Consider the following 27,750-nt stretch of genomic DNA (forward strand, 5'->3'; position numbering starts at 1 on the left):
GTTTTAACTAAATAGCCCTCATAAAATAGACAAGTGATGTTAAAAGTTCTCTTCAAAGAAACATCAGGCTGGGACCAGCAGATGGCATAATAGTTACGACCCTGGACTCCCATATAGTTGACTATGGTTCCAGTCCCAGACTCAGCGACTTAAAACTCACACTGGGCGCATATGCGTGCATACCCAAAATCCCAACAGGAGAATAGAGGAGAATGGATTGCAGCATGGCCATCTCCCCTGGGTGGTGATTTCTTGCTTTCTGTCTCTCTCTGTTTCTCTGTCAAATGCAAAGCAAAAATTCTATATATATATATTTTTTAAAGGCCGAAGATAATTCTAATAAGGTAAGCACACACACAAATACTAAGAAAAAGGCAGAGCTAATTTTTCTACTCCAAGTACAATCTCTGCCAGTTAAAAATATTATACAAATAATGCAGATCTGTTAAAGCATTAACCACAAAAATGTATATAAAGAATATTATTTAAAATATGGAGTTATAGCTTGTCTATGAAGCCCTTACAAAATTTTACTAAATTTAATCAACATTTAAAAAGTCTCTTTTGGGGGTCAGCAAGTGGCATGATGGTTAAGGTGTTGGACTCCCACATGTGCTGGATTCCCAAATGGCCAATCACAGTTCAAATCCCAGACCTGGTGTCTTACTTTCTCACTTTCTCTCTCTCTTTCTCTGTCTCTCTGGTGAGCATACAAGCCCTATAGCAAAATTTTTAAAGTAATGATAATAATAAATACAATTAAATAATTTTTAAAAAATAGTCTCTTTTGGGGCCAGCAGATGGCATAGTGGTTACATCATTGGATCCTACATGACCAATCATAGTTTCAGTCCCAAACCTGCTGGCTTGAAACTCACATGGGGTACTTGTGCATGCGTGTCCAAGATCCAGGAAGGAGAATAGAGGAGAAAGCATTGTATGGAGACTGTCTTCCCAGGGGATGATTTCTCACTTTCCCTCTCACTGTCTCTGTCTCTGTCTCTCTCTCTCTCTCCCCGGCTAGCACAAATGCCCTAAGGCAAACACCTCTAACAAAAAGAAGTCCTTTGGGGCTAGCATGTGGTATCATGGTTAAGGGTGCTGACTCCCACATGGCTGACCATGGTTCGAGTCCCAGACTTGGTGACTTGCTTTCTCACTTTCCCCCCCTCTCTCATTCTGTCCCTCTCTGGTCAAATTGAAATAAATAAATAAAGTTAAATAAAATAATTCTTATTAAAAAAGAAGTTTATTTTGCAAGGTTTTTTACTTAATAGTAGAAAACAAAATGCTCATGACTTTGCTTAAAAATATTTGTTCTAGGGCCACCAGAGTGGTTGAAGTGCTGAACTCCAACATGACTGATTGCAATTCAAGTCCCAGACCTGGTGGCTTGCTTTCTCACTCACTCTCTCTCTCTCTCTCTCTCTCTCGTCAAATTTTAAATAATAATACATTAAATTAATTTTTTTTAATTTATTCATTCTCTACATTAATTCACTATACACCATCACAACACACAAATGAATTTTCCATCCAAAATACACTGTGCATTGGCTCAATCAAGCACATCAACATACATGTTCTCAGCAAAGAATTTTCCAATTCTTATGAAATTAAATATTTTTTAATGTTCAAAATATACGTGTCCTGGGGGCAAATGGCAGAGCAGTTGTGAAACACAATGTTCTGTGAGGCAATCCCACAGAATGTGGATTCAGGGCCAGAGACCTCCCTGATACACCGGGTACATGCTTGGCCCTTAATTTAGTCTGTCTGAAGCTGGGGGTAAATCCTAGAGTCAGGATCCTTTTGGGGTGCGCTTTCTCTCTCTCTTGCTCATGAAAGAAATAAATTAACTTAAGGAAAAAAATACCTGCTCATTCTGCCTTACGAAGCATGGTCAAATACATTCTGAAGAGTGTAAGTTGACCTTAGAGGTGACTCAGTGGCCCTCCCCTCCTCTGCACTTCCAATCCCTGCTCCTGAGGACGGCATCTTGCTGCAATACCTGCCTCTCTCCACCTGAGGGCTCTCCCTAGAACCACAAATAGGCCAGAAATGCCTGGTGACTGTCATGTAGCCAATGTTAAAAGAGAATTGGAGAATTTATTGTGCCCCAAATAAGACAACTCAGAAAAATACTGCTCTGGCTCCAGAGTTCCCTAGTGGGAGAGAGCTACAATTGCCTACATCAGAAAGCTTGACAACACTCACTTTATCATCCTCACTATCTTTCTTTTCTCACTTCTGCCATTCCTTATCCATGCTTTCTTAAATCTTCTCCCAAATAAACTACTTACACCCAAATTCTTGCTTGAAGATCTGTTGGGAACCCAACCTAATACTGTGACTAACTAAAATGTATTACATATAAAAAGAAGGATGAAAACCAAAATTAAATATTTTTTAAGGTTTTTGCCATATGGCACATGCACTCATTGGAGAGCGGCAAAGAAAGAGAGAGAAAAGAGAGAGAAAGTGAGAAATCACTCCCCGGGGGGATGGCTACACTCCAATCCTTTCTCCTTCAGTCTACCCTGCAGATTTTGGGGCATGCATGCACATGCACCCAGAGTGATTTTGAAGCCATCAGGTCTGGGACTCAAACCACAGTTGGCCATGTAAGAGTCCAGTACCTTAACCACTACACCACCTGCTGGTCCTTCAAATTAAATATTTTTTAAAAGTAAGTATTAGATAAATCACTAAACAACTAGGTAAAAGTATAAATGTCCCTAATATGTTTCTGTTCTTGATATCTGTTAGATCTTGTGTCAATAATAAAATACACGAAGGATAACTTTTTTGGGAAGCAAATAAAGTAAAATGTAATGGAAAGTAAACAGTCTCAGTAGGATTAATATCTTCAAAAGAAGTATATTAAAGAAACCCTGGATATAATTAGTAGCAACTAAAAAAGAAAAAGAAATATATCCTAGGATAAAGTGACAAAGTTAGCACCATCATGAAATTAATGATCCACATCTTTATAAGCAAGATCTGCAAACAAAAATGGTTAAGGCAGATGGCCATTTTATCAATAGAATATGTTTATTTAAAAAAAAAATTGGGGGGACCAGCAGTTAGCATAATGGCTATGTCGCTGGACTCCCACGTAGTCAACCACGGTTCGAGTCCCAGACCCGGTGGCTTAAAACTCATGCCGGGCACGTGTGCGTGCGTGCCCAAGATCCCGAGAGGATGATGGAGGAGAAGGGATTGCGGCATGGCTATCCCCCCTGGGTGGTTATTTTTCGCTTTCTGTCTCTCTGTCTCTCTCTGTCTGTCTGGCGAACGCATGCACCCTATAGCAAAAAAAAAAAAAAAAAAAAAACTTTAACTAAAATCTAACATATAGATATAAAATTTATTGCAAGAGGGTGCATGCACTCGCTGGAGAAAGAGAAAAAAAGAAAGTGAGAAAGCACCCCCTTCAGGGATGGTCACACTACCATCCCTTCTACATTTCTCCCTCCTTCTGGAATTTTGGGCACACACACACCAGCACTCAGCATGTTTTTCAAGCCACCAAGTCTGAGACTCAAACCACATTGTAGCTATGTGGGATTAAGGGGCCTTCACCACCACATCACAGGTTGGCCCTATAATTAAGGGGCCTTCACCACCACATCACAGGTTAACCCTATATTTTTAAATCACCTTTTTATGAGATAAAAAAGTTAGCATGAAAATCTTATGTGTTACTTAGAGGTTTGTTAGCTCATAGCAAAGAACTTAAAAAGAACTTCCATATTTAAAGAGGAGTTTATTTATTTATTTATTTTAGCAAATGTTCAAATTTTCATACCTATTTTTTGATGAGAGTAGATTGTCATTAGCAATTTTTTTTAAATAAATAAATAAACCAGGACCAGTAGATGGTGTAATGGCTATGTCGCTGGAGTCCCATGTAGTCAACCACGGTTTGAGTCCTGGACCCAGTGGCTTAAACTCACACCAGGCACATGTGCATGTGTGCCCAAGATTCCAAGAGGAGAATGGAAGAGAATGGACTGTGGTGTGGCCATCCCCCTTGGCAGGGGATTTCTTGCTTTCTATCTCTGTTTCTCTCTGGCGAGTGCACGTGCCCTATAGCAAAAACCTCTCCAAATAAATAAATAAATAAACAGATCTAATTTTTTATTCAGAATAAAGGTGAGAGTTTAACAATCAGAGAGGAGACACCGTTTTTAGAAGAAATATGTATGGGCAGAGCATTTTCAAAATGGCAACACTTCCATGATTATGTGATTTTATCACCAAAGCCAGTACAAGAGTATAGTTCTCACATCTGCTCACACCAAAGAATGACAATGGAATGTTCTGGCTTGTTCTAAAATTTAAAATAGTTTTGATGGGAGTTTTGGTTGTTGTTGAAAATATTGAAATGTAATACCTCTTAATTCACAAGAACTGATTGTAATAATGGAGAATGTGTTTCAGAAAAAAAGTTTGGGTGGTTCTAGAAAACAAAATTGTATTTTAGTTTCAGCCAGCGATACACCTCTATTTACTTTTAAGGTATTCTGTGTTTACCCACTTGCAATCAAAAGCAAGTATCAAAATAAACTGAACTTTGATCACTGTATCTAAAAAATAGTAAACCAGTTTTTTTTTAATAAAGATGCATATTTAAGCACATTGCAAAACTAGACTAGCTATTTTAATTCGTCCCCTTAATAAACCATAGTTTAGGGCTGGCCCCATAGCATCGTAGTTAAGGGACTGCCAGGCATGTGTGGATGTATGTCCAAAATTCTAACAGTACGCAGAAATGGAAATAAGGAATTGCAACATGATCATGTCCCATCGGGGGCACTTTTCCTCTTCCACCTCCCATCTTACCAGCGTCTCTGGTGAGCATCCACATCCTCTGGCAATAAAAAAAATTTTTTAAAAAGACATTTTGTGGGGCTGGCAAGTCCCATGGTGGTTGAGGCCACTGGACTTCCACAAGGCCAACTGCAGTTCAAGTTCCAGACCTAGCTGCTCTCTCTCTCTCTCTCTCTCTCTCTCCCATCAAACTAAAATAAATAAATGAATAAATAAATAAGTAAATAAAATTAAATAAAATAATTCTTTTTTAAAAAGTTATTTTATTCAACTTTATTTACTTATTTTAACTTGACTAGAAAGGTACCGAGAGAGAGAGAGGGAAAGTGAGAAAACGAGGCACCAGATCTGGGACTCAAACCACAGTCAGCCATGTGGGATTCCAGCGCCTTCAACCACCACACCACCTGCTGGCCCCTCAAACAAATAATTCTTTAAAAAATAAAAATAAAAAATAAAAGTGTCTTGAATGAACTCAATTTGTATTGTATCTTATCCTTTTAAAATTTATACATATATATAGAGAGAGTTATATAGTGCATGTATACCTGATTGATATATAAGTGTACATGCTCCAAATATTCTTATGGATAGGGCACATATATAGACAATAGAAAGGCTGAATGAAATCCTATTGGGGTGTGGAGTTGTGAAATAACATGATCAGATTTATTTTTTGGAAGATATACTCTAGAAGCAGTATAGAAAGCCATGAGAGTTTGGAGGCAGTTGAATTAGGAAACTATTTTGATAGTCCAGTAGAAATCATTAGGCAAAAAAACAAAAACAAAACAAAACAAAAAAAACATAAGAGCAGTGGAGGGGAGACATGACAGTGGATACATGAATAGAACTTGAGAAACCAAGCATATGCAAGAGTTGGGGAGACTTGAAATGAAGATGACTTTAGTTCTAGTTTGAGACTTAAATTACTTTGTTGATAGTGGTGCATTCACCAAGACGGAACCTCCCGGATAGAAAATACCAGGAGAAGAACAGATTTAGAAGAAAAGAATTAATATTATCTGTTGAATCTGAGATACTTGTAAGAGACAAGTATTAATGTCAGAAGGCTGTACTTAGAAAGTTGAGAGTTGTTACTTTATTCATTTTTCTATTTATTTATTTATTTATTTTTGCTAAAGGATACGTGCACTCATCAGAGAAAGAGAAAAAGTGAGAAATCATCCCCTACAGGGATAACCATGCTTCAATGTTTTCTCCTCCCTTCTCTTTTCAGGATTTTGATCATGCACATGCACACACCCAACATGATTTTCAAGTCATCATGTCCAGGACTTGAACCATGAAGTTCTTGTGGGATTAGCACCTTAACCTCCGTGCTACTAAGAGGGTCCAAGAAAGAAGCAGAGAAAGTACTCCCAGTAGGAAATGTTTAAACCATAATTCCTTCTCCTCCATCTCTTCCTTCTTTGGGAATGTTGGGCATCCACACACATGCACCCAGTGTGTTTCTCAAGCCTCTGGGTCTGGGATTTGAACTGCACAGTCAGCCAAGTGGGATTCAGCTGCCAAAGCTGCCAGGCCACACAGTGTCCTGATGATATTTTATTGCTTTGTTAATACAGCCTAAGTACAGATTACATAAGTATCTTATTTGAGGACTTGTATTAATTATATCATCTTGTAAATTCATATTGAGCTTAAAATTAACTAAATTCAAATCTTTTCACATATGGTATTAAGACATTTCTCACTATACTCTGCTTTAGCCATTGAGTGTTTTTGAACCTACAGATAAGACCTTTACCCTGTTTTTATCTCATTTTGTCTTACTCAAGTCAATCCATCAATCAATATTTTGAACTCTTTTTGGCTGGTGATCACCATCAAACACATCAGTCGTAGTTTTCAGACATACTTTCTTCCTTTCTAGCTTCTGTTCATTCAAAATTTCATGTCAGTAACTTGTCTCCAACTGTGGGGAAACACGAGGAAATTATTGAAATGTCAGAAAAGGAATTCAGAATATTTACGGCAACAAAACTCTATGAGATGGAAGAGAAAAGAGACATTGAACTCCAAGAGATGAAGTCCTTTCATGAGTTGAAGGAGCAGATGGACAATATAAAAAAGAATCAAACGGAACTTCGAGAGTTGAAATCTGTAATGCAGGATATCGAAACCTCCCTTGAAAGTATTAAAAGCAGATTAGATCATGCAGGCAATCAAATCTCAGATGTAGAAGACAAAACTTCTGACCTAGAAAAAAATCACCAAGAAGAATAAAAAAAGATGACAATAATATACAGAAAATATTAGATACCAGTAAAAGCCCAAACATCTGAATAATCAGTATCCCAGAAGATGAAGCATCTAATTAGGGCATTGATAATTTATTCCAGGAAATACTGAAAGAAAACTTTCCAAACCTAGAGAAGCATTTAAACATCCAGACTCAAGAAATACAAAGGACTCCAAACAGATTCAACCTAAGAAGATCACCCCCCTACAGGGTGGATGGCCACACTGTCATTCCATCTCCTCCATTCTCCTCCCAGGACCTTGGACACACACACACACACACACACACACACACAGATCATGATCTTCAAATCACCAAGTCCAGGACTTGAACTGTGGTCAGCCATGTGAGAGTCCAGCAACTTAACTTCTATGCCATCTACTGGTCCCAGTAAACATATTTTAAGAGATTTTTTTATCTAGAGCACGTGTACTCGCCAGAGAGACAGAAAGTAAGAAATCACCCCTCCCCCCGGGAGGATGGCCACACCACAATCCTTTCTCCATTCTCCTCTCAGGATTAGGCAATACGCACACACGCCCAGTGTGAGGTTTAAGCTGCCAGGTCCAGGACTCAAACCACAGTGGACTACATGGCAGTCCAGTGACATAACCATTACACCATCTGCTGGTCCCCCAATAAATAAACTTTTTTTTTAAGAATTAATGTATTTTTTTAATGTATTTATTTTTAATTTTGACAAGGGAGAGAGAAGAGAGAGAGAGAGAAAATGAGTAAGCAAGCCACCAGGTCTGGAACTTGAACCATGGTCAACCATGTGGGAGTCCAGCACCCTTAACCACCACACCACCTGCTGGCCCCAATAAATAAACTTTAAAAAAAAAAAGATTGGGGATTGGCAGATGGCACAATGGCTACGTCGCTGGATTCCCATGTAGTTGACCGTGGTTCAAGTCCTGGACCCAGAGGCTTAAACTCACACCAGGCACAAGTACATGTATGCCCAAGATCCTGAGAGGAGAATGGAGGAGAAGGGATTATGGTGTGGCCATCCCCCCTGGGGGATGATTTCTTGCTTTCTGTCTCTCTGTCTCTCTCTGTCTTTCTGGCAAGCGCATGTGCCCTATTGCAAAAAAACTCTCAAAAAAAAGAAAAAAATTTATTAGTCCAGTCAAAGATATTATCATATATGTTATCATCTTTAACTGGATTAATATATAGTTTATTCATGCTGAGAAAATTCTTCTTGCATCCTGTAATGATATACAGTGATTTAATGTAAACAAATAAATAAAAATAAATAAATAAATAAAAAGTCTTCTTTAAGTATACATTAATAAACAATTATATTATTGTCCAATGTTTAAAAATTTATATGACTTGTACATGTTGTATGTGTTCCTTAAAAAAGGAAGATTTAAAAAACTTTTATCCACGTGAACATATGTAAATCTAGCTTATTTATTTTCCCTGCAATTGTGTTTTTCTTTATGACATATTACATCTTACTTTTCCATTTTCCTGTGTGAAGATATTTAGGTTATTTGAGATTTTTATTTACTATTAAAACAATGCTGAGGGCCAGCAGATGGTGTTGTAGTTGAGGTGCTGGACTCCTACATGGCTAATGGGGGTTTGGGTCCCAGACCTACTGCTTTCTCACTTTCTCTCTATCTCTCTATCTCTCTCTGGTGAACACATGTGCTTGCTAGTAAACTTAAATAATAATAATAATAGTAATAATAATAATAAATTAAATAGATTTTTTTAAAAAAAACAATGCTGCAATTAAAAAAAGAAAAAAGTTTAAGTTTCTTTGTATACTTTAATAAAGTTTTCATATTTTCATAAGTATTCCTTTGTATTTTTTAAGTCATTTTCTAGATACTTCAAGTTTTGTTATTATAATGAAAACCACATATTTTCAAAAATATTTATTAATGGTTGGTGAAAGTAAAGGAGAACTCTGTTGATTTCGTTGTTATTGTTGGATTCTATCTAGCAACTTCACTGGTCTCTTTCATGAATTGTAATAGTCTGTTCATTGTCTTAAGTTTTCCATGAAAATGAAATGTCAAATCACCTGAGAATGACAATACTGTCTTTTTCCTTCTAGTCCTTGTATTCTTTATGTCTTTTCTTATCTTACTGCATTGGCAGAAACAATTAATTTTCATGGAAACAAAAAACTCAATTATTTAATCTTAAATTGATAATGAAGCCATCAACTTACAGTGAGCAAATTAGCTTCTCTTTTTGAAAAAAAGTCTTGAATTTCTAGAATACTTTATTTTCCCCAATATAAAAAAAAAAAAAAAAAAAAAAAAAAAAGACCTCTCACTCCAAACATTTTTAGCACTTTCCAAATGCGGTTGTATGCACATGCCCAGAGATGATTTTAAATACTAAATGCCATCCAAAAAATAAAACATCTGGGACCAGCAGTTAGCGTAATGGCTATGTCACTGGACTCTCACATAGTCGACCATGGTTCGTGTCCCAGACCCGGTGGTTTAAACTCACGCCGGGCACGTGTGCGTGCATGCCCAAGATCCCAAGAGGAGAATGGAGGAGAAGGGATTGCAGCGAGGCCATCCCACCTGGGGGACGATTTCTTACTTTCTGTCTCTCTCTCTCTCTCTGTCTGTCTGGCGAGCGCACGCGCCCTATAGCAAAACTTCTCAAAAAAAAAAAAAAACCTCTCACTCCAAACATTTTTAGCACTTTCCAAATGCGGTTGTATGCACATGCCCAGAGATGATTTTAAATACTAAATGCCATCCAAAAAATAAAACATCTGGGACCAGCAGTTAGCGTAATGGCTATGTCACTGGACTCTCACATAGTCGACCATGGTTCGTGTCCCAGACCCGGTGGTTTAAACTCACGCCGGGCACGTGTGCGTGCATGCCCAAGATCCCAAGAGGAGAATGGAGGAGAAGGGATTGCAGCGAGGCCATCCCACCTGGGGGACGATTTCTTACTTTCTGTCTCTCTCTCTCTCTCTGTCTGTCTGGCGAGCACACGCGCCCTATAGCAAAACTTCTCAAAAAAAAAAAAAAAGTAAATACTAAATGCCATGTTATAAATTGTTTAAATGGCACTAAAGAAAGGTTAATGTCTATATGATGCTAGAAAAAGGTAATCAATGATCAATGAGATTTTACTTGAATCTATTTTGAGATTGACTTTATATAATAGCCTCTGTAAATGTGATTTAAATATATTTATTTTATTTATAATACAGATTTATTTCCATTACTTACCATCATCTTCAGAGTTGGCCTGTCAACTAATAGCAAGTAACAAAGAATCTAATACATCTTTAGGGTTACGGGATAACAATCGATTTTAGTAAGACATTAAATAATATCATAGAAGGATGAAGAGTTCTGAAGCTCAAGTTTATTTAGTATGTCATGATTAGTTCAGAGTAAAATGAGTAGTTAGTACCTGATTATACCTGTTGTATGAAGAAAAAGACACCTTAACTTCACTGTATCTTAACACTTTCTAAAAGCACTTCATTCCTGTTCAATTGAAAGCATTTCCAGGGCCAGCAGGCCTCTGTGCTTCTTCTCTTCACTGTGTTAATTCTATGTATCTTTATACTTTTTGCTTGCCTGTATTTTAGTGTCTAGTTAACTGGCGACATTGACCACCAAAACAAAGATTTGGCACATGTTTGGAGTTGATTATAATTCACAATCAAATTTAAATAACATGAGCCAACTTTATTACCTTTTGGATAAGGCAGCAGAATCCCACCTGGCCAACTGCCTTTTTGAAGTCCTGGACCCAGCAGCTTGAGAAACATGCTGGGTGCTTTCGCATGCACACCCCAAATCCCAGAAGAAGGGAGAGATGAAGGGACTGTGGTGCGACCATTCTCCACACCGGGTGCCATCTCCTCGCCTCTCTCACTTTCTCTCTCTCTCTGGCAAGTGCAGGTGACCTCTAGCCAAAAAACAAACAAACAAACAAACAAAAAATGTCAATAGCTTGTTGTGAAACTAGGAAGATTGTTGTAAGGCTAGACATAGAAAAACATATTTACTCAGCTAAAATAAATTAATAGTATTCACTGTTTGGGTAAAGATGTTATTAAGATATATATATATACACACACACATACATAAATATATGTAATATCTGAGTAAAGTTGAAGGTAACAATTACAGTTAATTAGTAGACATCAACAAACTAACCAGTTTATTTGTCTCTGTAATTTTTGCCAGGGAGAATAACAATAGAAAAAAAAAAAAAACAGCAAAGGGGAGAAATGTGTATAGCAATAGAAAAAAATGGCACATGGGGCAGGGGAAAAATGTGTGTTACACTTAGAATGTATTCAGCAAGACCATATTTCATTTTTAAGTGATGACATTGAACTCTTTCTTCTTTGCAAGTTTTATTCACTTATCTCCTGAGATCAGATTTATTAATCAACTGCCATTTCCATACTCATTCAGACGTAAGAATTAAGTTTTTAAAAATAGCAAGTGATAGTATTTATTTTGCTATGTTCATCCTGAGATGTGTGAACCATCAGTTTAAGTTTTATTGTACAAGAGATTGAATTTAATTAATAATTTGGAGCATTAACTAATTTCTGCATGAAAACCCACAATATGATGATAAGGATAGAAAGAACTCTAAGAGAAGAGAGAAGTAGACATCTAGTGATAAGGACAGAGGTGGTCAAATACACTAAAAGTAGAAATATGTTATAGATCTCTGTTGTTCAGCATTTTCTAGAGGAACAAATCCAAACAGTGTTATGCCTTATGATGTTTTCTTTCACTTTACAGATGCTGGAAACTTTCATTTCAAGTTTCTATCTCCTAGAAGTGTGTGTGTGTGTGTGTGTGTGTGTGTGTGTGGTGGGGAGCTGATTATTATTCCTAAACCCATTGAAATTGCATTTGTGGCATCAAAATAGATTTTTTTTAAAGCAGGATGTTGGATTGACAGCAAAGCAGCTGCTCTGCAACAAACGAAAGCAAAAATTAATAAGAGACCTTAGCAAAAGAAAGACTATTGGTTTTGCACACCCAGAGCAAATTGGCTGGATTTAGAAGAGCACACTTTGATCTTTTCCAGACTAATTACTGCTCTGTGGTTTGACTGTTTTGTGCATTAGTTGCCCTTCATACAGAACTGAAACTGCTATGGTACACAGCTGTAATACAAATGAAAATTTGACATTCAGTAAACAAAGCATGGCAAGGGTCATTCTTCCAGCACAATAACTGCATAATACAATTTTAGAATGCCTTTTGTATACAAAAAAATGACACATTTTAAGGCAGTTTTGAACTCAGTGTAGGCAGTCAAGGCTGTTCATAAAGGATAGAGAAAGTGCTCCCAACTCGGATCTATAATTATAGATTGAAAACAGTATATTTCAACATTGTGAAAATGCTGAGGAATTTATATATCTACTGGAATAAATGTGTTCATTTTTAGAAGATGGTTTTTCATTTGTCCATAAGGTTAATTGGGAGCAAATTTCTTAAGTAGCTGTTTGCTATAGCAATAATGGTGTTTATTCACCGATATAATTCTGAATTTGTTCCTGGGAAAGGATTCAGATTATTTTATACATAGACTTTTATATAAAAGTATTTAATGTGTTATTTCGTTTTCAGAAAATAGAATGAATTTGATCATATTTTCAACAGCTACCAATTGAAAAATTAAAGATCACAGTAATTATTAAAGCATGAATCCCTTTCTGCATAAGAAACATATTTAGCTTATAACTGAGTTATCTTTCCTTTCTAAAGGGCATCATTTTAAGTCATTTGTACTTTCACATGGGTTTAACTGTCACTCTAACAATTGTCCAGTGAGATACCATCAAATGAACAAAAAAAATGGGTCAAATATATTGAAAAGTTTTTATAATAATTGACTCAATTTGTATTTATGCCATGCTAACCTTTGGATCTATACAAACGTTACCCAGTTTTTCTAAAATACACATTTATGCAATTTAAAATGTATCTATACTTAGGGCCAACCTGTGGCATGGTGGTTAAAGGTGTTGGATTCACACATGGCAGACCGTGGTTTGAGTCCCGGACCTGGCAGCTTGCTTTCTACTTTTCCCTTTCTCTCTTTGTCTCTCTCGGGTCAAATTAAAAAATAATAATAACAAATGGAATTAAATAAATAAATAATTGTTTAATTACGTGTGTGTGTGTGTATTTAAAAGGTCAAAGGGGGGCCCAGCAACATCACAGCAACCACTCTGTGATGTTGGAGCCATATGGAAGATTGAGTTTTGATTCCCAGGTCAACTTGTATACCCTGGGAACCCATGCACATGTCCATGATCCTAGCTGACTGGGAGGGCTTGGGGTGAGGGGAGGATTGTGACAGAAGACCTTGTTGACAGTGCCTGTCTTTTTGTAAATTAATTAATTATTTATTTCTAAAAACCAAATGGTTTATAATAATTCCAACATTTAGTGCTGAAATATTTCAAATGTAAAGAACTATTTGGTCAAATAAAAGTATCTGTCAAAAATATTCCCAGCAAGACTCGGCAGATTTTTAAAAATTCTTTATCTTTTTCTGAATCTACCTTTTAAAATGTGATTTTTGAGCATATTGAAGAGATTCATTTAATGAATTATTCTTTAGAAACTAAAAAAAAAAAAAAAAGTTTATCCAGACTGATTAATTGATGGCCAAGAACCATAACCAAGCTTGTATTCCAATGGGTGTTAAAGATTGAAAATACTGAGGCCAGTAGGAGGTATGGTTGGTTAAGACACTGGACTCTCACATGGCTGACGGCAGTTTGAGTCCTGGACCTGGCAGCTTGAAATTCATGCCAGGAACATGTATATACGTGCAAAAATTTCCAAAGGGAGGGATTGCAGCATGGCCATCCACCCCCACCCCCACCCCCCCGGGACAATTTCTCACTTTCCTTTCCTCTGTCTCTCTCCAGCAAGCACAAGTGCCCTATGGCAAAAAATAATAATAATAATAATTAATTAATTAAAAAAAGATTGAAAATATATTGAACGCATTCATTCAACCACTTAAAAATACTACATATTACATGTTGAAAAAATTTTTCTCTTGATCATTATTTATTTGTCATATAAATTATATAAATTTTCTGGCCTTCAGCGCCTATCTTTTCTGCTTTCAAAACTTAGCCACATAGGAAAAAGAAATGTAATACACTGTAAAGTTATGTGTGATCTAATGTAATATAAACAAGATTATGATAATAATTTTATAATTTAAAAATAATATAAATAAAAAAGAATGTTACCATATATGTTATCTTCAACAATAACAACAACAACATACAGCCACATACATCCCTCATTCACACATACACAAAGCTGTTTTTAAAATGCCTGTTTGGTCTGGCTTATTTACCTTTACCTAATAGAACAGCTATTCTTAAGGAGTGGGTAGGGGTGAGGGGAGAGTAGTTACCTATTCATAGCAAGAAACTTGCGAGTTGGGCACAAGAGATTTTCACAGTAGGTTTAGGAGAAGTACAAGTGACAGTACTAAGCACCATGTAGGAAGACAGATAAATACATAGACGGTACTAAGCACCATGTAGGAAGACAGATAAATACATAGAGATGGAGCCATAGACCTCAGCCAAGTGGATTGGAGAATAACAGAGAATCTATAATGCTTTCTACTTCAGCAGCAATCAAAGCCAACCTCTGCAAATTAATCAGCCTGCAAAACACCAAGAATGGATAAGAGAGGATATTGATTCCTGAAGAAGTCACCTATATTTTATTTTCCCATTAAAAATGATTACAGAATGCTATTCTAAAATGTGAACATTTTTTTTTCCGTGTAGTATAAAACAGACCAGTTCCTTTTTACAAATACCACTAATATTATCTCAGAATGACTCCATGCAACACTTACCTTTGTTTTAATTTTCAGCTAAGGAGAGAATTGTTAGATAAATCTTTAAAGCATCATTTGCCACGCATTTCTGTCTAAAGGCGTCAGAGTCTTTGGGGTGATAGTAATTTGTTGATGACTCAGACAAATGTGCTTTCCTTCCTGTGACTCCATTATTTAATGTCCCTTTCCATTAACTTTTTTGTCCTAAGTCCTGCTTTTAGATTTGTGTACTGTCTTCAAAGCAACAAGTAATGAAGAAACACTTATTTTTCCTTTTCAAATAAGTTTCCTGGTTAAAGACCCCTTTCAGTATACCTTACTCAAATTAAAAGGAAATATGTGCACTAAGGGAGAACGTTTTGCAACAAAAACCATAATTCTGGAAAACAGCAACTAGATCTTATTAATAATGGAAGCTGTTTTCTTCATTATTCTATAAAATAATAAATAATTATTTTATGTGCTACATAATCAATTATAGCTTTGTGTTTAAAAGGCTTTTTAAATTCACATCCATCCCTGAAATGGTTAAAGTTTCTTGTTTGTGCTTTGGGAGTTATCATAGTCACAGGTTCTGTTTTAAATTAAACACCTAATTAAAAGGAAGCCAATCATAAATAGCAATGTGCATAAATCAGAATGAAATAATAGGGGTGCCATGTATGCCCCCTTTTCCCACAAAGCTCCTAGATCGTGTGTGGGGGGGGGGCGGGGGAGGTCCCTGCTCAGGGAAAAAAGTGAAATTTGTCAATTAGCTCAGTTGCAACCAAAAGTCTTTGCTGAGTATGCAAATTGGTCGTCACTCTCACTAGCATGTTTTGGTGTAAGAGAATGGCAGCAATTGTCAACTGCCTTCTAGAAATGCTCTCTTAAAGCAGAGTGTTCTCATAGGTCATTTGAGACTATTACCAACCCTACCTTGCTTCCCCTGATAAGAACCTAACTCCATCCAGATGAAGAGAAAAAAATATTCAACCTTTGGGTTGCAATGTGAGTGCTTTCAGGGACTCCCATAAAAAAAAAAAAATTTCTCAACACATAATGGGGCTTTTAACTGCTCCCCAAACCATTTTTCATGTTCTTAAGGTTGGAGGTTACACGATACTTTTTTAAATGGATTTAACACTTCCCAGTCACTGAGAAGATTAAAGGCATAAACGGCCAAGGCTGGATGGCAAGGCTGCTACCAAAGGCGTGACACCATGACTGTATTAGTGTCTTCTTTTCATTTCTCTGCATTCAAAAGCTTGCAAACAAGATTCGAAATTTTTCAGGATTCATCAAGAGCCAGAAGATAGCACATTCGGCGCATCCCACCATGAGGGTTGGTTATAGAGCTGATTGGCCCCTAGCCTTAGGGAAATTATTCCACATGTCTCTTGCCCATCTGTAAAGTAGAGATAAAAGATAGCCTTGTGGAATAAAGTTTGACAAGGCCGAATGAATAAAATTGTCTGTAAATGGCCAGGTACAAATTAAACTAAAAAACAAATTGTACCTTTAACACATTGTGATCTTTTATCAAAGCAAATGGAATGTTGTCTGCTGTCTTTTCATCTGTACAAATGCAGGAACAATCATGCTTATTAAATTATTGTACATAGTACTGTGATAAAAGTTGTACTGTCATCTAGGACCCCATTATCTCCAATGAGAGACCATGAAAGCACTTTGTAAAGTATAAACTACTACACTTGTAATAATAATAGCAATAGGTATTAAGTGCTTACTCTACCAGGCAGTGCGAAACAAGCATTTCTACAAGGATTTATTTAAATCTCATGGCAACCTTGAGAGAGAGATGCTATTATGCCCATTTTATAAGTGATAAATCTGAGACAGAGACACTGAGTCACTTGACCATGCTACACAGCAAGAAGGGAGAAACCAGGAAAGAAGTCAAGGTCTGTCTGACTTCCAAATGCACACACATTACACTAAGTAAGACGTTTTTATGGCAATAATGCCGCCTTTCCCCCAATATTAGACCGTGATGGTTTTGTTATGACTGACAATTTATTCTTTCAAAAACGCACATGGTGTTCAACTTTGAAAATCAAAAAATGGCCAGCTAGGCAGTGGTGTAGTGGTTAAGGCAGCTGGATCTCATGTGGCCCACTGCATGGTTTGAGTCCCACGAAAGCCTTGAAAACATGCCAGGTGCATGTGTGTAAGCATCCCAATTCTAAAAGGAGAAACATAAGTGAAAGGATTGTCATGTCACATTCCCAGTGGGGAACACTTTATCACTTTCCCTCTCTCCCTGTCTTTCTCTCTGAGCACAGACACCCTCTAGCAATTTTTCTTTAAAAAAGTTGAAATATGCATGACATGTTTGGTTCATAAAACATATTTTATAAATAGTTTTTTTCTTTTTTATAGAATTATTTTATTTAATTTTATTTTTTTAATTTGACCAAAGGGAGACAGAGAGAGAGAGAAAGTGAGAAAGCAAGCCACCAGATCTGGACTTGAACTATGGTTGGCCATGTGGGAGTTCAGGGCCTTAACCACCACACAACCTGCTGGCCCCCTAAATTGTTTTTCTTATGCAGTATTTACTTTTATAGAAAAAGAAGTAAATATACTGCCCTAGAAAAAATTAATCATGTTATTACTTGCTAACAGTCAGATTTTAAAATATTTAGTATAAACATCTATGATATCAGAAATATTGGTGAGGGAGTATTATATTTATATGCAAATAAATATATTACTGTCAATTCTACATATGAAGTTCCTAATCTGGAAATTCCCTCGTATGAAAATAACAGACAATAAACCAATATTTTGTTAAATGATTGTATCTAAAAACAGAAAAATCATATTTTTCAAATATTCATCTTAAGGTTTTTGGTTACGGTAACAATAACCTCTACTCTCACTTTAAAAAGAGAAAAACTGAAATATAAAAAGGTCTTAACAGATAATGAAACAAAGTATTTGAATTTTCAAAGTTAAGTAAGTGGAAAATGTGTCCAGCCATTTAAAGGGACTCATTTGCCACAATTTATATTTTAGAGCACTGTCATTTTGGAACATGGTATGTGAAAAAAAAAAAAAAAGACTAAAAATTCAACTATGGTAATATAAGTCTTGCTAGAATAATGATAATGTGCTAATTGGACATTCCATTACAGTGTTGGGGAAACATTTTCTGATATCAAAATATTTTCCTCATTCTACCATCATAGTTACTCTGTGAAAAGTTTAGAAAAAGATTAGAAGCTATGTTTGAAGAAACTTGATATGAACTTTGCTAACAATGAACTAAATACGTTTTCAGATTACTCTTTCAAGAAATTGCAGTATTTCATGCAAAATGGTATCCACTTTACCACCAAGGTAATTTTTTACTCACTACAAAATGAAAATCTATATTCTACTCTTCCTTGCGTGTCTCTTTAAAATCTCAAACCAGAGGAATGAGTCACATTTTGGACCGTTTTCTTTTTTAATCTTCCTCACTCATCTGTTCTGTCTCTAAAGGGATACTTAGTTTTAACTAGATTGCAATTTTATTTGAAAAGAATTGAACAGGTTTTCTAGAATGAGTTAAAGATTACCCATTGAGAGTATTTTTGGCAGCTACCTTTAAAGATGCAAGGATCTATAAAAAATGGTATGTCTAGATTTAATACAGATAATATTTAGTTTTTTGAGATAGAAACAATATAATTGTGATATTAGCAAGAAAGATATAGAAAATGTGCTTTGCACTTTTTGATAAGCATGGTTTTCTTGAATTTTGTTATATTGAGAATGCTAAGTACATTGGCAAACTTCTTATACAATGTCAACAGAAACATCTGGTTTTGTTTTTAATTCAGATGATTAAATATACAATACTATTTCATGGTACTTACAACTAGAGAATGAAACTCAAGGCATGTAGTAAAAATTGTTAATTATATCATTTCTCTGAAAAAGAGAAGAGAAAGTATTAGCTCCTAGTTCTGTAAACAGACATGAAATCATGTAGGTCAAGTAAGAAACGTCAAAAGTAAAAATAAGAATATAATAAAATAATGTGGACAAAAGTTGGCATAATGGTTACATTGCTGGACTCCCATGTAGTCGACCATGGTTCAAGTCCCAGACCCGGCAGCTTAAAACACGCTGGGCATGTGTGTGTGCATGCCCAAAATCCCAAGAGGAGAGTGGAGGAAACAGGACTGCAGTGTGGCCATCAGTGTTATTTCTTGCTGTCTGTCTCTCTGTTTCTCTCTCTCTGTTTCTCTGGAGAGTACATATGCTCTATAGCAAAAATCTCTCTCAAAAAAAGAAAGTAATAAAATAATCAATGATGGAATGTTTTCTATGTGCCAACCACTGTGCTATCATACAAAAATAATTTCATTGCTTTCTTATAACAACCGCATGAGGTAGCTATCCATTACACAAATAAACAAAAAGGAGCCTAAAAAGGTTAAGAAGGAGCCACCTAGTGACTCGGTGGTGAAAGTGGCTGGATCCCACATGGTCAACTGTGTAGTTTGAGTCTCAGACCTGGTAGCTTGAAAAACATCCCGGGCATGTGTGCATATGTGCCTGAAATCCCAAGAGGAGAAATGGAGGAGAAGGGATTGCAACATGGTCATCTTTCTTTCTCTCTCTCTCTCTCTCTCTCTCTCTCTCTCTCTCTCTCTCTCTCTCTCTCTCCCCCCCCTTTCCAGTGCATGCTCCCTAAAACAAACTAAAAAATAATAAAAGAAAAAGGTTAAGTAACTTGTCTAAGGTCACAGAACTCAAGTTCACTAAAATCTGTAATATTATAGACTAGTAACTGTTCCTCATTGTTCAACAGCTATGAAAAGCATAACTTTCTCTTACACACTGTCTATAAACTATGGTGACACTATACATGTTGGGAGTATGGTTCTATTGGGTCATCGGAAAAGTCATGATGTATTTTTGCATAGAAAAAATACGTCATGATTCTTCTGACAACCCATACTATGGAGAAACTTAGAAAACAGGATTTCTGGTATATGTTGAATATACATTTATTAGTGAATATTTATTAAATGCCTTCTATGTTCTAGACACTGGGCCAAGTGTCTCTGGTACACTGATGAAAGAAGATACTGTCTTTGTCCTCCAAATGATCACAGTCTAAAAGAAGACAAATATTTTTTAAATCATTTCAAGAAAAGTCTTAAAAAAATAAGGATAATAGCTCATTCTTTTTGAACACTCATAGTATGCCAGCCGTTATTTTTTTGTTGGAGAGGTTTTCACTATAGGGCATGTGAGCTCGCCAGACAGACAGACAGAGACAGAAAGACAAAAAGCAAGAAATCACCCCCCAGAGGGGATGGCCACACCACAATCCCTTCTCCTCCATTCTCCTCTCGGGATCTTGGGCACGCACACACGCCCGGTGTGAGTTTTAAGCCACTGGGTCCGAGACACGAACCGTGTCTCAATACACATGGGAGAAAAGTGGGAGTCCAGCGACATAGCCATTACGCTAACTGCTGGTCCTGCCAGCTGTTATTAATAAGCACATTATATATTTACTCAAGTAATCCTCACACCAGCCTATGAAATACTAAAGACACAAAGAGATCTATTTAAAGATCTATTGGAGCACAGAGAAGAAAACACTTCACTCAGTCAGACATTTGAAGATATGTTTGTTGACAAGAGGACAATGATGTATCAGTCAGTATAACATAAATTATGCTATACTAATCAAAAATCCTCAAATCTTGGTGGCTTAGGACAAGAAAGATTTATAATTTACTTGCAAATCCTGTGAGGTTGTCTTAGGGACCCTTCTCCATATCTCCTCACTCAGAGACCCAGGCTGGGAGAGCCTCCACCACTTAGAGCATTGTCAGTTGCTGTAGTATGAACCGGGGATGTGGAAGGTCAGGTTCTAGCTCAAGTCTCTACCTGGAAGGCACATGTCACTTCTGCTATGATTTCATTTGCCAAAGTGAGTCATGTGGCCCACACCTGGTTTTAATGAGTAAGGGTTATGCTGCCTACAGAACACCCAGAAAGACTGCTGGAGAATAGCCTTGGTGCCTACCAAGGGGTGGAAAGAGTAAGTAATTCAATGACAAAGCACATGTGGAAAGGCATAGAAGTGACAGGTATATCGTGGTTTCGATTATGTAGCACAATACACATGGGAGAAAAGTGTGAGAGGAAGAGGAAACAGGGTGTGAATGCCACATCATGAAGACTAAACGCACAGGGGAAGTTTAGACTTTATCTTTTAGAGCACAGAAAGTTGTTGCAGGATTTTAAGCACAGGAGAAATACAATCAAGTTTTCATTCAGAAAGATCATTGTAGTTGAAGCAAGAAAGGAAAGCTAGAAAGAAAAGATGAGAGATAAAGGGACTCTCTCAGTTTTCTACTGCTTTGGAACAAATTACTTGGTAGCTTTAAAAAACAAAAACAGAAAACATGTATGACCTCAGAGTGTCCGTAGGTCGGAAGTCAGGGCATAGCTTAGCTGAGTTCTTTGTGTCCAGGCTCCCAACTTGCAATCTCGCACTCAGTCACCTGTGCTTCATTATGAGCCATAAATATCCTTCCTATTAAAAAAAAAAAAAAAAAAAAAAAAATCCCAGTAAGTCCACAGACTTCCATGTATCCATTACTCGTTTCACCTTGAGACCTCCTTAATGCCTTCATTCTTAATGTGCAACAAAAGTGACCAATACAATGATTTTAGATTTTATGTCAGCCACTATATACTTGGGCTAAAATTAAAGGCAATTGGCAATCAAGCAGGCCAAATGAGAATGGATGTAGGCCTCATTGTAAAAGAGGTTGATTTAAGTCCTTTAGTACTAAAATGCACTGGTTAAAAAAGTTGTAGAGAAATCTTTGAGCAATCTTTGAGGATTCAATCTCTGAAATAATCTTTTTTAACCTGTGAGGGTAGAAACCAAGGGGGGGGGGATCTTTCCCAAATTTCCAATATCCCTCGCAAACTTCACGAAGAATCTCTGCTATCCAGAATTTCCAGGGTTCCCAAACACACTTCCTGAAGCATGTTTTGCTTCCTGAATGGTGAAAACAATGCCATGTAGCTGGCCTGGGGGCAGGCATAGGCAAGCAGGTGTGCAGATCACTCCGCATAGGGCAGAGGCTACAGAGTGGATGGAGTATGTTGGGTGTCAGCCCAGGCTGAGACCCTCCAGCTGGGGCAGGCCGAAGGAGGCCGCTGTGCTTCTCTAGGACTTGAGACTCCTGTAGCCAGGACATGGCGTGAGTGCTCCTGGAAAGAGACAGGGAAAGTGAGAAAGCACTCCCATGGGAGGACAGTCACACAACAATCCCTACTCGTTTATCTCTCCCTCCTCTTGTGATTTGGGGCATCCAAGGACACACAGTACTTTTCTCAAGCTTCTGGAACAGGACTCAAACTGTGCTGTTCTCTATGTGGGATCCAGCTGCCTTATCCACCAAGCCACTGGTTGGCCTGGGCATCACATTTTTAGAGGTTATCAAACTTTTCTGCGTAGTTCTACCAAGAATTCAGAAACCTGAAAGGAAATTCAATTTAGAGAAAAGTTACTATGGACTGCTGGAACTCTTTCCACTTTCTCAGTACTTTGTCAGATCCACTGTTTGGACTCATGATATCAAATTCTGCAGATTCTTTCTACTGGGTGAGTCATTCTTGCATCCAACAGAAGAGCTTTAGTGGAATTGGGTACCTCCCCAGTTGTAACATCTGGTTTGATTATGCAGTTGTTAGCTGGAGCCAAAATCGTTGAAGTTGGAGATACAGGCAAAGATAGAACTCTTCAATGGGGCCCAGAAACTGGTATGATCATTACCACTGGGTAAGCAATCGTGTCATGACAGGGATGTATCAGGACCCGTGGAGATGGGTGCTAGGATCTGCCTCCTTTATCCAGTTGTTCGTTGCCGATTCAATTGTGCTTCTCTTAGATGAGCTGCTACATGGGGTCTGGGATTTCCTTTCTCGTTGCCACCAACATCTGTAAAACCATTGTATGGAAGGGCTTTAATCCCACCACCACTATCACTGGCAGCAGTACTGAGTTTGAGGGTGCAGTCATAACTCTATTTCACTTGCCTGCAACCAGGAAAGGGAAAGTCCAAGCTTTAAGGGAGGTTTGTTTGTTTTGTTTCATTTTGTTTCGTTTCATTTTCTATAGAGAGTATGTACTTGCCAGAGAGAAGGGAGAGGGAGAGAAAGCACCCCAAAAGGAAGATGGCCATGCTGGAATACTTTCTCCTCCATTCTTCTCTCCAAATCTTGGGCATGAAACATGTTTTTAAGCCACTGAGTCCAAGATTCCAACTTCATAGTCAGCCACATAGGATCTGGCTGCCTTAACCTGCACGCCACTGGCTGGCCAAAGAGTGACTTTTTATCAACAAAACTTACCCAATCTCATGAACCTCATTGCTGCAGTTTTTTATGTTTACTGTTGTTACACAGTTTCGGGATATCGTGTTAACTTGACATTAAGTATGGAGAACAGTGCAATGGCTATCCCATCAAGCTCTTCTAAACCGTGAACATTCCCATCATTCTTCAGTCTGCCTTAGTTTCAAGCCTGTATGTTATTTTCCAGATGCTATCTGTTCAATTTAGTGGCAATTTTTTAATAAGTTTACTAGGACAGTGGACCTATGTCAGTGAAAGAAGAAGGACCCACTCATTCTTATCTATATAGAGGCCTTTGTTAGTGTCTTTCTCCTCCCAAGCCCATGGGTGCTGTCTGTGAGGATGCTGTCCATGTAGTTTATGTCGTCTTCATGGTGGGATCACGTGCCTTCTTTTCTATGACATGGGTAAGAGTGTATGATTCCTCAGGCAAAGACATAGCTAAACAGCTTAAAGAACAGCAAATGATAATAAGAGGTCACAGAGCTGGGACCAGCAGTTAGTGTAATGGCTATGTCGCTGGACTCCCATGTAGTCGACCGCGGTTCAAGTCCCAGACCTGGTGGCTTAAACTCACGCCGGGCGCATGTGCGTGCGTGCCCAAGATCCGGAGAGGAGAATGGAGGAGAAGGGATTGCGGCGTGGCCATCCCCTCTGGGGGGTGATTTCTCGCTTTCTGTCTCTCTGTCTCTCTCTGGCTTTCTGGCGAGTGCATGCACCCTATAGCAAAAACCTCTCCAAAAAAAAAAAAAAAGAGGTCACAGAGCAATCACTAGGATTCCTGAGCTTAACCAGTTCACCTCCACAGTGACTACATTTAGTGGTTTGGTCATTGGCACCTTGCAGGGCTGGCCGACTTCCTGGGGACCGCTGGATCTGGCACTGGGATTCCGCCTCGGGTCATTATTATTTATTTATTTATTTTGAAATATTTGTTAAGGATAAGGCTGAAGTTAGCCAGATGGGCATTTTGTTTTTCTAAATGTTCAGACATTTTTTTTGTTTGTTTGTGTGGAAGGGAAAATATTTTGACACAATGCTTTCGTTCCCCTATTCTTCCCTTGCAGCTTTTTGTTTTCAAGTGCTATCTGTTCCATTGCTGGAATGGGCACTGAGCTAAGCCTGTGTGGGGCATTAGTATCAGCTACCTTAAAGCTAAAAATTACATTACTCATTAAAAATGTACATCTAGGGGCCAGCAGATGGCGTAGTGATTACGTTGCTGGACTCCCACATAGTCGACCATGGTTCAAGTCCTGAACCCAGTGGCTTAAAACTCACACTGGGTACATGTACGTGCATGCCCAAAATCCCAAAAGGAGAATGGAGGAGAAGGGATTGCAGCATAGCCATCCTCCCTGGGGAGGCAGGGAGGGAGGGGTGTTTCTCACTTTCTCTTTCTCTGGCTTTGTGAAAACATGCCCTATGGCAAAAATCTCTCTCTTAACATTAAAAAAAAAGGTACATCTAATGTTGGCCCTCATTCTGGAAACCAGTGTATCTATTGATACATTGCTGCATTAAATCATGACAGTGGAACCAGCAGATGACATAGTGGTTACATAGCTGAACTCTCACATGGCTGATTGCATGAGTCCTGGACCCAGTGGCTTGAAACTCACACCAGGTTGCATATGCATGCATGCCCAAGATCCCAGGAGGAGAACAGAGGAGAAAGGATTGTGGAGTGATCATCCCCCGCCTGCCTCCTGTGGGGTGATTTCTCACTTTCCCTCTCACTGTCTCTCTCCCTGGCAAGCGCACATGCCCCAAGGCAAAAACCGCTTTTAAAAAATCATTTCAGGGGAACCAGCAGTTAGCATAATGGCTATGTCACTGGATTCCCACATAGTCGACCGCGGTTCGCGTCCCAGTCCCGGTGGCTTAGAACTCACACTGGGCGCGTGTGCGTGCGAGCCCAAGATCCCGAGAGGAGAATGGAGGAGAAGGGATTGCGGCATGACCATCCCCTCTGGGGGGTGATTTCTCGCTTTCTGTCTCTGTGTCTCTCTCTGTCTGTCTGGCGAGCACACGCGCCCTATAGCAAAAACCTCTCAAAAAAAAAAAATCATTTCAGTAAGATGGTGACATTGATTGGTTTTGCACACTAATTAAAACATTTAATATTACCCTGCTTGTTTAAAAATAAATGTAGTTCTGGGGCCAGAGGTGGCATGGTGAAGGTACTGGCCTCCCACATGGTCAGCAGTGGTTTGAATCCCAGACCTGGTGCCTTGCTTTCTCACTCTCCCTGATTCTCTCTCTCTCTCTGTTTCTCTCTAGTCAAATTGAAGAATAACCATAAATAAATAAAATTAAATAAATAATTCTTAAGAAAATAAATGTAGTTCAAATAATCAAAATGAGAGAAAGAAAGAAAGGAGAAAGAAAGAAAAAGGCAATGTATTTACATTAAAGGAAAACCTTTTAATAATTTCTCAGGAAACAGGCATGCAACTTCTTTCCAAATGTGTCCCTTGTGTCTGAATGAAATTTTCATTATAGTGCCAGGACTCCAACCAGCCCAGATACCACCTCAGTGTGCTTGCTCTTTAGAATTCTGTGACATGCACACTGCCCACTGAGGATCTGACAAGAGAGAAGTCAGGGGATAATGAGCCAATGTCAGGTGCCTTCTCATTGTGTAGTGTGAACACTGGAAAGTGTTTGCCACTACTATTTATACAACATTGAGCAAGAAAAGATTAGGGAATTTGTTGCTGGTCTAGAACACTTGGCTAGCACTGCGTGTATAATAACCAGAAGAAAATTGCATAGTAACATGGCAGCATATCACTTGAAGGTAATCATTGAGAAAAAAAAAAATAGTTTCATGACCTTGACATTTTTTGCCTCCCTAAATAACACTCTGCATATAAAAATTAACTGAAAAACATATTTGGAGGATTTTTCATTACTGTCAGTACCTATTACTAGTTTCATAATGAAGCATGAAGACAGCATCTTTTTTAAAAGAATAAAGCCTTTGAGGTATAATAGATCTATAACGAACTAATCATATATAACTGAATAATTTAGTAAGCTTTGACATGTGTAGATGGTCATGCAATCGCTACCACATCTTTCCTACTTCCCCCTCAATCCTAGGCAATCACTGATCTGTGTTGTTTACTTTAGTTTGCATTTCCTAGAATTTTACATAAGTTCTATAATTTGAGGCTTACTTCTTTCATTCAGTGCATTTATTTTGGGATTTGTATGTTGTTTCATTTCTTTTTATTCCACTCCATAGATATACAATCTCTTTTTTCACCTGTTGGTGACTATCTGGTTGGTTCTACTTTCTAGCTATTACAAAAGTTACTAAGAGCATTCTGTTCCTTTTGGCTGGAACCACCATCTTCCAGTAATTAACCAAATTGACGAACACAAAGGGAAGGCACTCAATATATGTTCTCTAGGCTTTTTAGAAAACATGGAGTTGTTCCTTTGGCAACATACATGTGAATCTACAAGAAAGGTGATATTGTAGACATCAAGGGAATGGGTACCGTTCAAAAAGAAATGCCCCACAAATGTTACCATGGCAAAATTGGAAGAGTCTACAATGTTACCCAGCATGCTGTTGGCATTGGTGTGAACAAACAAGTTAAGGACAAGATTCTTGCCAAGAGAATTAATATGTGTATTGAGCGTATTAAGCATTCTAAGAGCAGAGATAGCTTCCTAAAACATGTGAAGGAAAATGACCAGAAAAAGAAGCCAAAGAGAAAGGTACCTGGGTTCAACTAAAGCGCCAGTCTGCTCCACCCAGAGAAGCAAACTTTGTGAGAACCAATGGAAAGGAACCTGGGCTTACTAGAACCTATTCCCTATTAATTCATGGCACGATGGGTGTTAAAAAATAAACTCATCTGTGGTCTATAAAAATGTTTGCCTTAATTGAGTAGAATTATTTCCTCTCCAAAGTCAATTTTTATTGGGCTGTAATTCATTTTGTAATATCTTTATTCAAATTTAGTAATTTTTTCACCTGAAAGATGTTAGGTGGTTGGGAACCAGCAGTTAGCGTAATGGCTATGTCGCTTGACTCCCACGTAGTCGACTGCGGTTCGTGTCCCGGACCCGGTGGCTTAAAACTCACGCCGGGCACGTGTGCGTGCGTGCCCAAGATCCCGAGAGGAGAATGGAGGAGAAGGGATTGCGGCGTGACCATCCCCCCTGGGGGGTGATTTCTCGCTTTCTGTCTCTATGTCTCTGTCTGTCTGGCGAGCGCACGCGCCCTACAGTGAAAATCTCTCAAAAAAATAAAAAATAAAAAAAAAGATGTTAGGTGGTTTATACAACAAATAAAATTCAGTTGGTTAGAAAAAAAAATGTTACTAAGAGCAGTCGTATACAATTCTGTGTGTGTATATATAAGCGTTCATTTC

General features: G+C 38.0%; 1 pseudogene; it reads left to right on the forward strand.

The window, feature by feature from the left end:
- LOC102485596 (protein transport protein Sec61 subunit alpha-like) overlaps positions 1–24,338 on the forward strand; it is a 61,201-nt pseudogene extending 36,863 nt beyond the window's left edge.
- Positions 24,339–27,750: the final 3,412 nt, after the last annotated feature.

This window comes from Tupaia chinensis, unplaced genomic scaffold (assembly GCF_000334495.1).
Source record: "Tupaia chinensis unplaced genomic scaffold, TupChi_1.0 Scaffold000350_1, whole genome shotgun sequence".
In the NCBI taxonomy this organism is placed as follows: Eukaryota; Metazoa; Chordata; class Mammalia; order Scandentia; family Tupaiidae; genus Tupaia; species Tupaia belangeri.